Source organism: Limulus polyphemus, unplaced genomic scaffold (genome assembly GCF_000517525.1).
Source record: "Limulus polyphemus unplaced genomic scaffold, Limulus_polyphemus-2.1.2 Scaffold701, whole genome shotgun sequence".
NCBI classification, from domain to species: domain Eukaryota; kingdom Metazoa; phylum Arthropoda; class Merostomata; order Xiphosura; family Limulidae; genus Limulus; species Limulus polyphemus.
The window spans coordinates 245,210-254,637 of record NW_013666311.1 but is presented as its reverse complement, the minus strand read 5'-3'; the positions used below and the strand labels follow the sequence as shown (position 1 = coordinate 254,637).

At 37.7% G+C, this 9,428-nt stretch overlaps 1 protein-coding gene across 4 annotated transcripts in view; it reads left to right on the top strand.

Moving 5' to 3' along the window:
- Positions 1-2,020: 2,020 nt before the first annotated feature.
- The window catches only part of LOC106460069 (zinc finger homeobox protein 3-like), a 149,775-nt gene continuing 142,367 nt past the window's right edge, over positions 2,021-9,428 (top strand). The window contains exon 1 of one of the 4 annotated variants that reach the window (XM_022386686.1): positions 2,021-2,175. The gene's annotated coding sequence lies outside the window, so the exon portion shown is untranslated. Of the gene's footprint in view, positions 2,176-3,061; positions 3,122-7,529; positions 7,557-9,428 lie in introns of those variants that run through there. The other 3 variants (XM_022386689.1, XM_022386687.1, XM_022386688.1) reach the window with 3 other exon arrangements.

Below are 9,428 nucleotides of genomic sequence, written 5' to 3'. Positions count from 1 at the left end.
AGCTTTGTGCTTAATTACAAACAAACAAAACTAAATGTTTGTAGAAGCAGAGTACATCTTCAATATATTGTTGTCAAATGTAAAATATATCTTCGAAATGATAATATAACTTGTATCTAGGGTACATTATTGTTAGAATACATCTTTCTGTGGTTCTTAATTGCAACCCCTTTTAGAACGTTATTTCGGAAAGTGTATCTAATAAACGTGAGGATGGAAATCAGATAAATCTAATATTTCATACTGTTTGTTTTGAAGTTAAGCTACACAATGGGCTATCTGTGCTCTGCCCACCACGGGTATCGAAACCCGGTTTCTAGCGTTGTAAGTCCGCAGACATACCGCTGTGCCACTGGGGGACATTTCAAACGGAGTTAATTGCTAGAAGGATATACGAAAACAAGTCGTGTTTTATTGGATAGAAAGATACCAAATTTAACAAAGGTCGTATTGCTAGAATATGAAACGTGTTAAATTACATCCATTATTTTTTTATAAAAATTTGTTTTATCATTAAGGATTGTTCTGCTTAAATTAAATACTTTAAAATTCGCTTTAAATCTTAAATGTATGTTATTGTTTTTTTTACGACGATTCTTACGTGTCCACAGAAATCTAGTACCCAGTTATTCCTTATTCTTAGTTTTCCGACATTCTAGTATGCTGAAGCATCTGGAGGTTCAATAGATACACCTTTTGGAGGTTTCGCATAATGTTGATTGTTAGCAATGCAAGCGTTTCTTTTGTTGTTTTTTTAGCTAGCCTATTCAGATAGTATTCAACATTAAGTGAGCACAGATCGTTTTTTTTTTATGAAAACTCATATGTTGGCAACCAGTTTTAGACTTCTGGTTTCGTACGATAGTAGTGTTAACTAAAATCTTATGATGTCAAATTAGAACCACAAAGCTGGGGCGACGTTTTACCAAAGGGCGTTGTATGGAGGTCACGAGAAAATCGAAGAGGGTTAGGAATGAGGGCAAGTCGCAACGTCGTGGAACGGGCTTCAGTGATCTACAAGTGATTGTTTTGACAAATCGAAACAAAAGCTATTCCCAAAGCTTTTACCATCTCTGCTCTGCAGCTTTTGGCTTGAAAGGTCTGGCCTTCCATTGCGTATTCAGACTTTTTTGCAGCTTTTGGCTTGAAAGGGCTGGCCTTCCATTGCTTATTAAGACTTTTCACGAGTGTTTACAGTTTGTGAGAACTGCGGTAGATCTGGATCGAGGCTAAAAGAAAATAACCATTGATTCACGAAAAGAAATGAACTTGATAGGGTAAAGAATGATCTCACACAACCACAGAATAAGTAAAATACAGAATTTGACGAAAAGAAATGAACTTGATAGGGTAAAGAATGATCTCACACAACCACAGAATAAGTAAAATGCAGAATTTGCGTGCAGTATTCGAATGGATTCATTGATGAAAATACAAGTCTTACAACCCACACGGTATTTAAAGGTACAAGATTTTTAGAACTTTTTTCCACCACAGCAATCCCCGGAGGATCTGTTGTTATATCCCAGTTTCATGGTACCTAAGACCTCCACTGCAAAGAGCACTTTTAATATCAGTAGAGGAAGCTTTTGTGCCCTCTTGTGGTTTGTGTTATCAGAACAAAGCATGATCGGAATAACCTCACTGATTTTAATTGTTCATTATATTGCTGTGAACCTGAATATTTCTATAATATATAGAAAGAAACCATGTTTTTGTGCAAGCAGCTGCTCATTAATGTCCGATCCTATCATCCTACACACGCAAGAACTTAAGTCACTTGTTTTCTTTCTTTGGTTCTTAAACGATATTGGACGCAGATGACAGAATAAGATGGGCAAATCGTATGCGCATTACCATTTTTCGCTTATCGTGCATGGCAAGCGTGTTTTGCACATGCGCTGAATTGGTCCGTCAGTGAGACAATAGATGGCAGCCGTGCCTCGCCGATCCATAAAGGTGTCAGCGTTTTCATAACTGGCAGCATACTCAAGTGAACGCGGCATGCACGAATGGCGATATGGTGCGGCAACTATTACCGAACTAGCAAAGATACGTGGAAAAAGATAAAAAGGTTCAGTGATGTTGGATTTTGGACTTGGGATTTTTACATAGGAATGTGGATTTATGAAGTCATCGGGAACGTGAAGAAGACAGTGTGAATTGTTTTGCCAGGTTAGCTCTAAACTTATCTTAAATTGTGTGTTCACCCTTTTAACAAGTTACTCAGTCGCAAACGTGATTATGCATATAACATGAATTAGTCTTAATTTCGATGTAGCGAGCGCTCTCAGCTCACCGTACAGACGCGCCACTATCCACCGTTCGCAGTGACTAATTTGAACGCATTCGTGACAGAGCGAAAGATCTAAGCGACTAGCTTTGGGCGAGCTTCGTTATTTGAACGCCAGACGAGCTAAACGAGGGGGTGCGATTTACATAGTAATCGCTCATCGCAAAAACGAACTGCAGTTTTGGTGAAGTTTTTGTTGTTGTTTTTTTTTCTGCAAACATGGCCATTTTTCGATAAGACAAACCATTGATGCGTGGTCGTTGGGCAGATTTGTCGGTTGACTAAATACGTAAGATGAATAGGACAGGATGTCAGTTTGGCGGGGAGGTTGAAACTTTATAGCGTTTGGACAAATTCATTTAACAAGAGAGCAGCTAATTCTAGAGAGACCAAATGAATCACACTTCTCATGGAGCGCCTTTGTCTTCACCCCTGTATGAGAGGCAAGTGTGCGTCGTTATTGTGTTGATGAAGCAGACATGCAGGGAGTGTGCGGCCCAAAATAATTGTGACCAATAAAGGCCAAGTCCTGTTTGCTCGTATACGCACCGTCATTGGTTAAGGAGGAATCTCGAGAATTAATTATGGCTAGCATGCAGATAGCCTTGAGAGGGAGCGTCCGGTAAGAAGGCTGGGCCTGTCTGACGGGAGCGCGCTTGCGTTCAGATGAGTTACAGTGATAGTCTAAAGTAAGGAGTACGTTGTTCCTTGTCGTCCGATTCCCTCCAGTCCCGGGCGATCGCGTCATATTGTGCGCACCGGAGTATCCTGTGCGTCCCAATTGGAGCCGAGTCATGACAAGTAGTAACAGACAGAATTTCATAACAGGTTTGAATGCCTCTTTCTCTTTTCCTATTCGCTCTTTATCTTAGTGCTGGGTGAAAGAAGCGAGGCTAGTAATGATCGTAGCCGTTGCGTCTACGGCCAACTTAGGTTGACTTACTATCTTAGCGCAATGCTCATGTGTGTGTAAATTATATGGCTTCTAATACTGAAGGGCTTTTGTTTTTATTTCGGCTGACGGTATAGGTCAGCCCCGAAATATGTGACGGCTTCATTTACCAGTGTTGTTCCTTGTTTTATTGTCCCATTGGATTAACCTTTTTTAAAAAAAAAACTTATCTAGCGTAAGTCCAGTGCTGGCGTATAGAACTCAACTGATCACAGTACATTTGTTGTTTGCTAAGACTTAGGCTTGACATTGTATGTAGGCGTAAGCTCCAGTGTTCAACCGCCAAACCACAAGTTTTCGTGTAGCGTATAAAAAGCTGATCGATTACGAGGAACTGATAGATAAAGCATCTTAAAAATAGTATTTGTCTTTCCACAGCTGTATTTTGATCTTATCTTGTGTAGTCTTTCTTCAGGTTTCTGTACGTTTAGTGGATGTTACATATTAAAATATCGACTGTCCGTTATTATGTGGTTTTTTTTTCTGTTAGATTCCAACTTTTAAAAATAAAAGGCGTAATTTTAAAACCAGTTCTCTGTTTAATGAGAACAAAATACTTCGAATATAAGTGTGTTAAATGTGTGTATATACATTCACCATTAGTGTGTAGTTTAAATGAATTTAGAATTTACGTGTATATTGTTCATCACGAGAACGAGATTTGATGTTGCAGTTAGGGAATTACTCATAAAAGTTTGGCATTACTTGATTGTAACAAGTAAATCATCATCTTTACTACGAGTATAATCGTGTTCGTATAATCAAAGCTACTTCTGTCACATACCAGCATTATTTCTAATAGCGTGTTCTCCCCTAGGTCTTACATAGTTCTAAGCTTATATTCCACACTAATATTTACTTAACAGTCGAGGGGTAAATCTGCTCGTGATCTTGTACGATAAGGAAAAAAATTCCTGTAAAAAACAAAAAAACGAGTGGTGGAAGTACGAAAGGAAACGTGCATTTCAAGCACTTTAAAAATATTTCGAAGGAAAAGAAGGTGCCGTACGTCCTTATCTGGTACATGCCCGAGGCGTAATAATGTCTACACATAGAAACGAGTGAATATATAAATATAAAAGAATTCCAGCAGCATGCATTGCAAGAGAATAGCGATAGATAGTTTACATTAGATACACAGGAATTAGTGAACTTTGGAATAACTAAAATACAGCTAGTGAAGCTGGAAACCGTGTTTCAAAACTAACGGATAAAATAAAGCATTGAATAATGAATGTCAACATGTTGTTCGAAGTCGCTGTAAAAGTCCAGTCTACATAGTAAATGTATTGAATGGACATGCGACGAGTTCTTGGTAGAAGTTAAAATAGCGTGATGTTGGAACACGTATATGCATATTTTAATAGAGTTGTATAATTTTTAGGTACGTCCTCACGCTGGAGTTTGTGTGTTTTATGTGAATTAAAAGCACATTAACGATGTAAAGATACGCGTGGTTTGAGTGTGTTTAAAATGTCTGTGATATGATAAAACCAGTGTGATTTTTATAGTCGAATAAAGGCGTCAAAAAGTCCCATGATTCCAGTATGTATGATGTGTACATAACGTTGAAATTTAGCGTCCTTAATTTAGCGATGTAAGACTAGGGGAAGGCAGCTAGTCATCACCACCCACCGCCAACTCTTGGGTTACTTTCTTACCAATGAATAGTTGGATTGACCGTCACATTATAACGCCCCCACGGCTGAATGGGCGAGCATGTTTGGTGGAACGGAGATTCGAATTCGAATCCGCGACCCTCAGATTGCGAGTCGAACGCCCTAACCACCTGGCCATGCTGGGCCTGGGTGGGGGGGGGGAGGATAGTGTCAACGTTGTGTGTTTTGTGTAGTTTTTAAAGTACGTGTTCTTTGTGATCCATCCGAAACTTTTACTGTGTGTTATGTAGTAGTGTAATTCTTTAAGTGTTATTAATGTCCTGTGTTATATATAGGGACGCCAGTTGCGGGTCTGTAAAGAGGAGAGGGAAGTAGGGCACCCCCCCCCCCTCCTTTCAGGAAACTGATAATAAAGAATATAAAGTACCAGTTTTACGTGTTTACTGTTTATGCTGTAAAGTTACAATACAATCGAACGCCAGGCCACAGATTATTGTATTTTCACTTCAGAAAAATCCAAAAGCTTCCAGGAGCCCCGAATCCGTGTAAGAATTTGCCCCATTCCCCAAATTAAATTACAGATAATGTTTCTTATGCGTGCGTATTTTTTGTAGCGTCGTCGTTATTTATTTCATTTGTTGTCTTTTCATTTGAGGATAAATTAATAGTGTCTGCATGTCTATCGTATTGTCGTTTAACTAAATTATCTCGAAGACTTTAAATTAGAGAAGTTACACAAAATTGTGTCTTAAATAAAATTTAACAAATTTCCTATGAAAGTGTTGTCGTATAACGTCAGCTTAACCGTTCGCGCGAGCAATATTCTGTCGCTATTTCTTTGTTTTCATCTGAACAATTGCTAGCGACACATGGTGGGATTTCCTGATGACACTTATGCGTTGTGCTAGAAATTATTTTCACTTTTTAACTGCAATATGTTAGATATTCGATATTTCAACCCAAACTTCACCTTATGCTACCTGTGGGCTTAAACGGTCCAGTCAGAGAGACCCAAAGTATAGGCACATCTTCCCCCAATTTTAAACTGCTGGCCAGAGGAAGGGCAATTAACCGCTGAATATACGTCTACTGTCAACCCAATAATGGGGATGAATGTTACATTTTTAACGCGCCCACGGCTGAAAGTGCGGAGTGTATTCAGCGCCATATAGTGGGCTCAAATGTAAGAACTGCCAAGTATAATTTCAATTGCAGCGAGCAACATAATATATAATAATATAATGCAATGAAGGTTACAAAGAAGCTTTAGAAATAGATAGAAAACAACAACAACCACTAGCAATAACGATGACAAAAGTGTATTTGGAAATGTCATCTAACGATCTGACTTCTCATGAAATTCCCAATCTTTGTTATCTTGAATGATATATATACATTAAAAGCATGTTGTAGAGGGCCTGGGCGTTCGTCATTTTAAAACGAACACCGTGAGTCTGTTGGCACGTGATTAACGCAAGAAAAGACAGGACGAGATGGGTGGTCTCCAAGTTGACAGATCCACACCCTCACTTATCTGATTTTGGGTGCTTTACACCCTTAAACAGGTGCTGTCACAGGACACGATAGTACGTTCCCCAATAAAATTATGTTATATTTGGAAATTATATGTAATATTAAGTTTTCAAATACAAAGGAAAAACGTGTAAAAAAATAATATTCGTTTATGATTCGTGCAAAGCAAACGCCTTAAGTTATTGTATCACCGATGAGATCTCGAGACTACAACAGGAACGTTCTTGGGAGTTTAATAAGTACCTAATATCAACATATATTTCACAAATGGGGGTGTATTTATGGATCTCAGAAACATTATCATTCGAAATAAACTCGTCACATACTTGCTGAATGAGACGGAGCCTAAAGTTAATGGTTAATATCCGGGGCGTTTAGTGTGAATGTGATGTTACAAAACGTAATTGTTATAATAAATAGATTACGTGTACGGGCATTGAATCCTTCGGTTAAAAGATTCAATCTTCATGAGTTTTGGAAAGAAACCCCAATGATAAAAGCAAATTACCTTATCTCTGGAGCTAACGTTATCAGTTGTCAAAATAGAAACTTAGAGAAACTTTAATAGCGTTTTTATTTAAGTTAATCCCCTTATAGTATATATATAACGTACACGTAGTTTGTCAACCTCAACTTTACCGTCACTGAGTTAGAAAACTCTGTGCTTTCAGAATACATATTATTTGTTTTTCTTATCTTTTCTGCTCGAAAAGATAATACTGAGAGGGAATTGTGATAAAAAAAAATTGGGTGTTGGAAGGATGGTGTTACTGGGCGAACATGGGGCACCTGTATATATGTGCTTGTATCTTAAGTTAAGCAGACTTACCCTCAAGTGATGAAGGGTAGTATTTTCCAGTCTGTTCGAATGGTGCACCCGAATCGGGGTTGATAGTTACAGCAAAGATTTGCTTTACATTCAAGTGGATTTATAGGAAACAGAGACGCCTTCAGCTCCCCCCCCCCCATCGTTGACGCTATCCTTTTGTTTATTCGTTGGTATGGACTTCTTGAGTGTTTGTGCGGTATATTGCTGAGTTGTAGCCTTTGGACAGACCATCGGCAATCTGAGAATCGTCAACTAACGGAGCCAATCAACAGGAGTGGTTCATGTCGACTTTGGCGTCGGAGACCGAGCGATAGTGTGTCAGAAAACAACGTGAGTTTAACTTGTTTTCATAGTAAAGTCGACGTCCTCTAAACTTACGGAAAATATTAGATGGTTTTCCTATTGTCAGACCTTAAAACTGTTGATGTGGAAGAGATTCACTATAGGGCAATGTAGGAAGGAGATACCAAAGTATCATAACTTCCGGTTCAGTAACAGCTAACTTCCGGTTGAGTAACAGCTATCGTCTGTCAGTAAGATCTTACAGGTGGTTCTGCCATCATCTTAAAACGTTCCATACAAATCTTTAACATAGACCCTCTGGTATACTAACTAGTTAGAAGGAGATCTAATTGGGATCGGGCTCATGAGGAGTCTTTTATTATTTCTTTTACCAGTTTAGGATATTTATTTAAAAAAATAAAGGTTTTCAAAATTCATGTGGGTTTATTAAGTCTTTACTGTAACTCGTGGCAGGAGTATTGATTTTATGACAATTACAATACATTTTTTGTCTTCAGCTGAACCACTTAAAAACATTATTGCTAAACATGCAACCTTAGTCTTGTCTTAACAATTTTTAAATTTGAGGAAGCCATTAGTAGGAACAACCAGGTGGTTTAGTCTATGATATTTCCGACACAGCCAATGCTGCCAGGTTTAGATAAGTAAAACTTGTTATAAGGCTCTATCTAAGAAAGTTTAACGAATTTTTCAAAATTCGATAGTTGAGAAAAAAACAAAAAAGTGGCTAGCCTTATCATTTAGAGGAAAACAAGTAGTAATTATTAATATTTTTGGATGAATATACATATATAATACTGAATACTGACAGGCCGAAACGTTTTATAAATTGAAATAAAAAATGTTTTGTGGCAAAGTACTCCCAAAAAATTAATAGCTTGACATAAAATTCATTACATTAACTAATGGATTTGAAATAAAACTAAATCCAAAACAACTCTAAGCCAAATCAAGTAAATGTGTTTATAATAATAATGGGTAGTCATCTAGTTAGGATATTGTATTGATATAACTTGAATGGTGAATCTCTCTCACACGTGTCCGTAGGCATTGCTTCTACTATTATAGTCGCTTTGTTTCTCGACATTCACGTCCAACAACTCCGTCCAATCCCTGAGGCCGCTCATTGACTTCACTGAAGAAGCTGTAGTGATTTAGTTTTACTGGTCATTTAATGAATCGCCAACCGTTTGCCTACAGGCTGTAGAAAGGCCGTATATATATATAGAGAGAGAGAGAGAGAGAGAGCGGGTTAGAGACAAGGCCATCTGCCGTTGTCTAGCGTTAGGCAGGTTCTAGAGATCACGGGCAGAGTTCTTTTCAGCAATTTCTCTGTCAATATAAGGCGAATCTGAATGAGTTTGTTTGAGTATATAAATATCTTTCTATGGCAGCGCCACTAGTCACAGTAAACTAATTTTTTAAAGCCCAAAATAACAATAATTTCAAAATTCTTTGTCTCTTTTTTTTTTTTTCACTAGTTTTGCTTTGTCAATGAAACTTTGTCTTATTGTATTATTTTATTCTTTTGTTAATATGAGTGTAGGAAGCATGTGAACGGGCCAAATTTCTTGAGTCGTTATAAGAAGAAAATAAAGAGTGATGGAATATAAGGAATACCAAGAAACTTTACATCCCTGGATGAAACAAGATCTGCGCCTTCATTCTAATAAATGCACATTTCAATTTAAGTGTCGAACCTTGTAGTTCATTTAATCCTTGATTATAATCGCCAGTTTATTTTGTGATTATTTAAGTAAATATAGTACTTAAAGTTGTTTTTTTTTGTTACATAAAGTACGCGTATATTTGTTTTTTAAGCTGGTTTAGTCGTTACTTGAATTGTTTGTTTGTAATTAAGCACAAAGCAACACAATGGGCTATCTGTTCTCTGCCCAC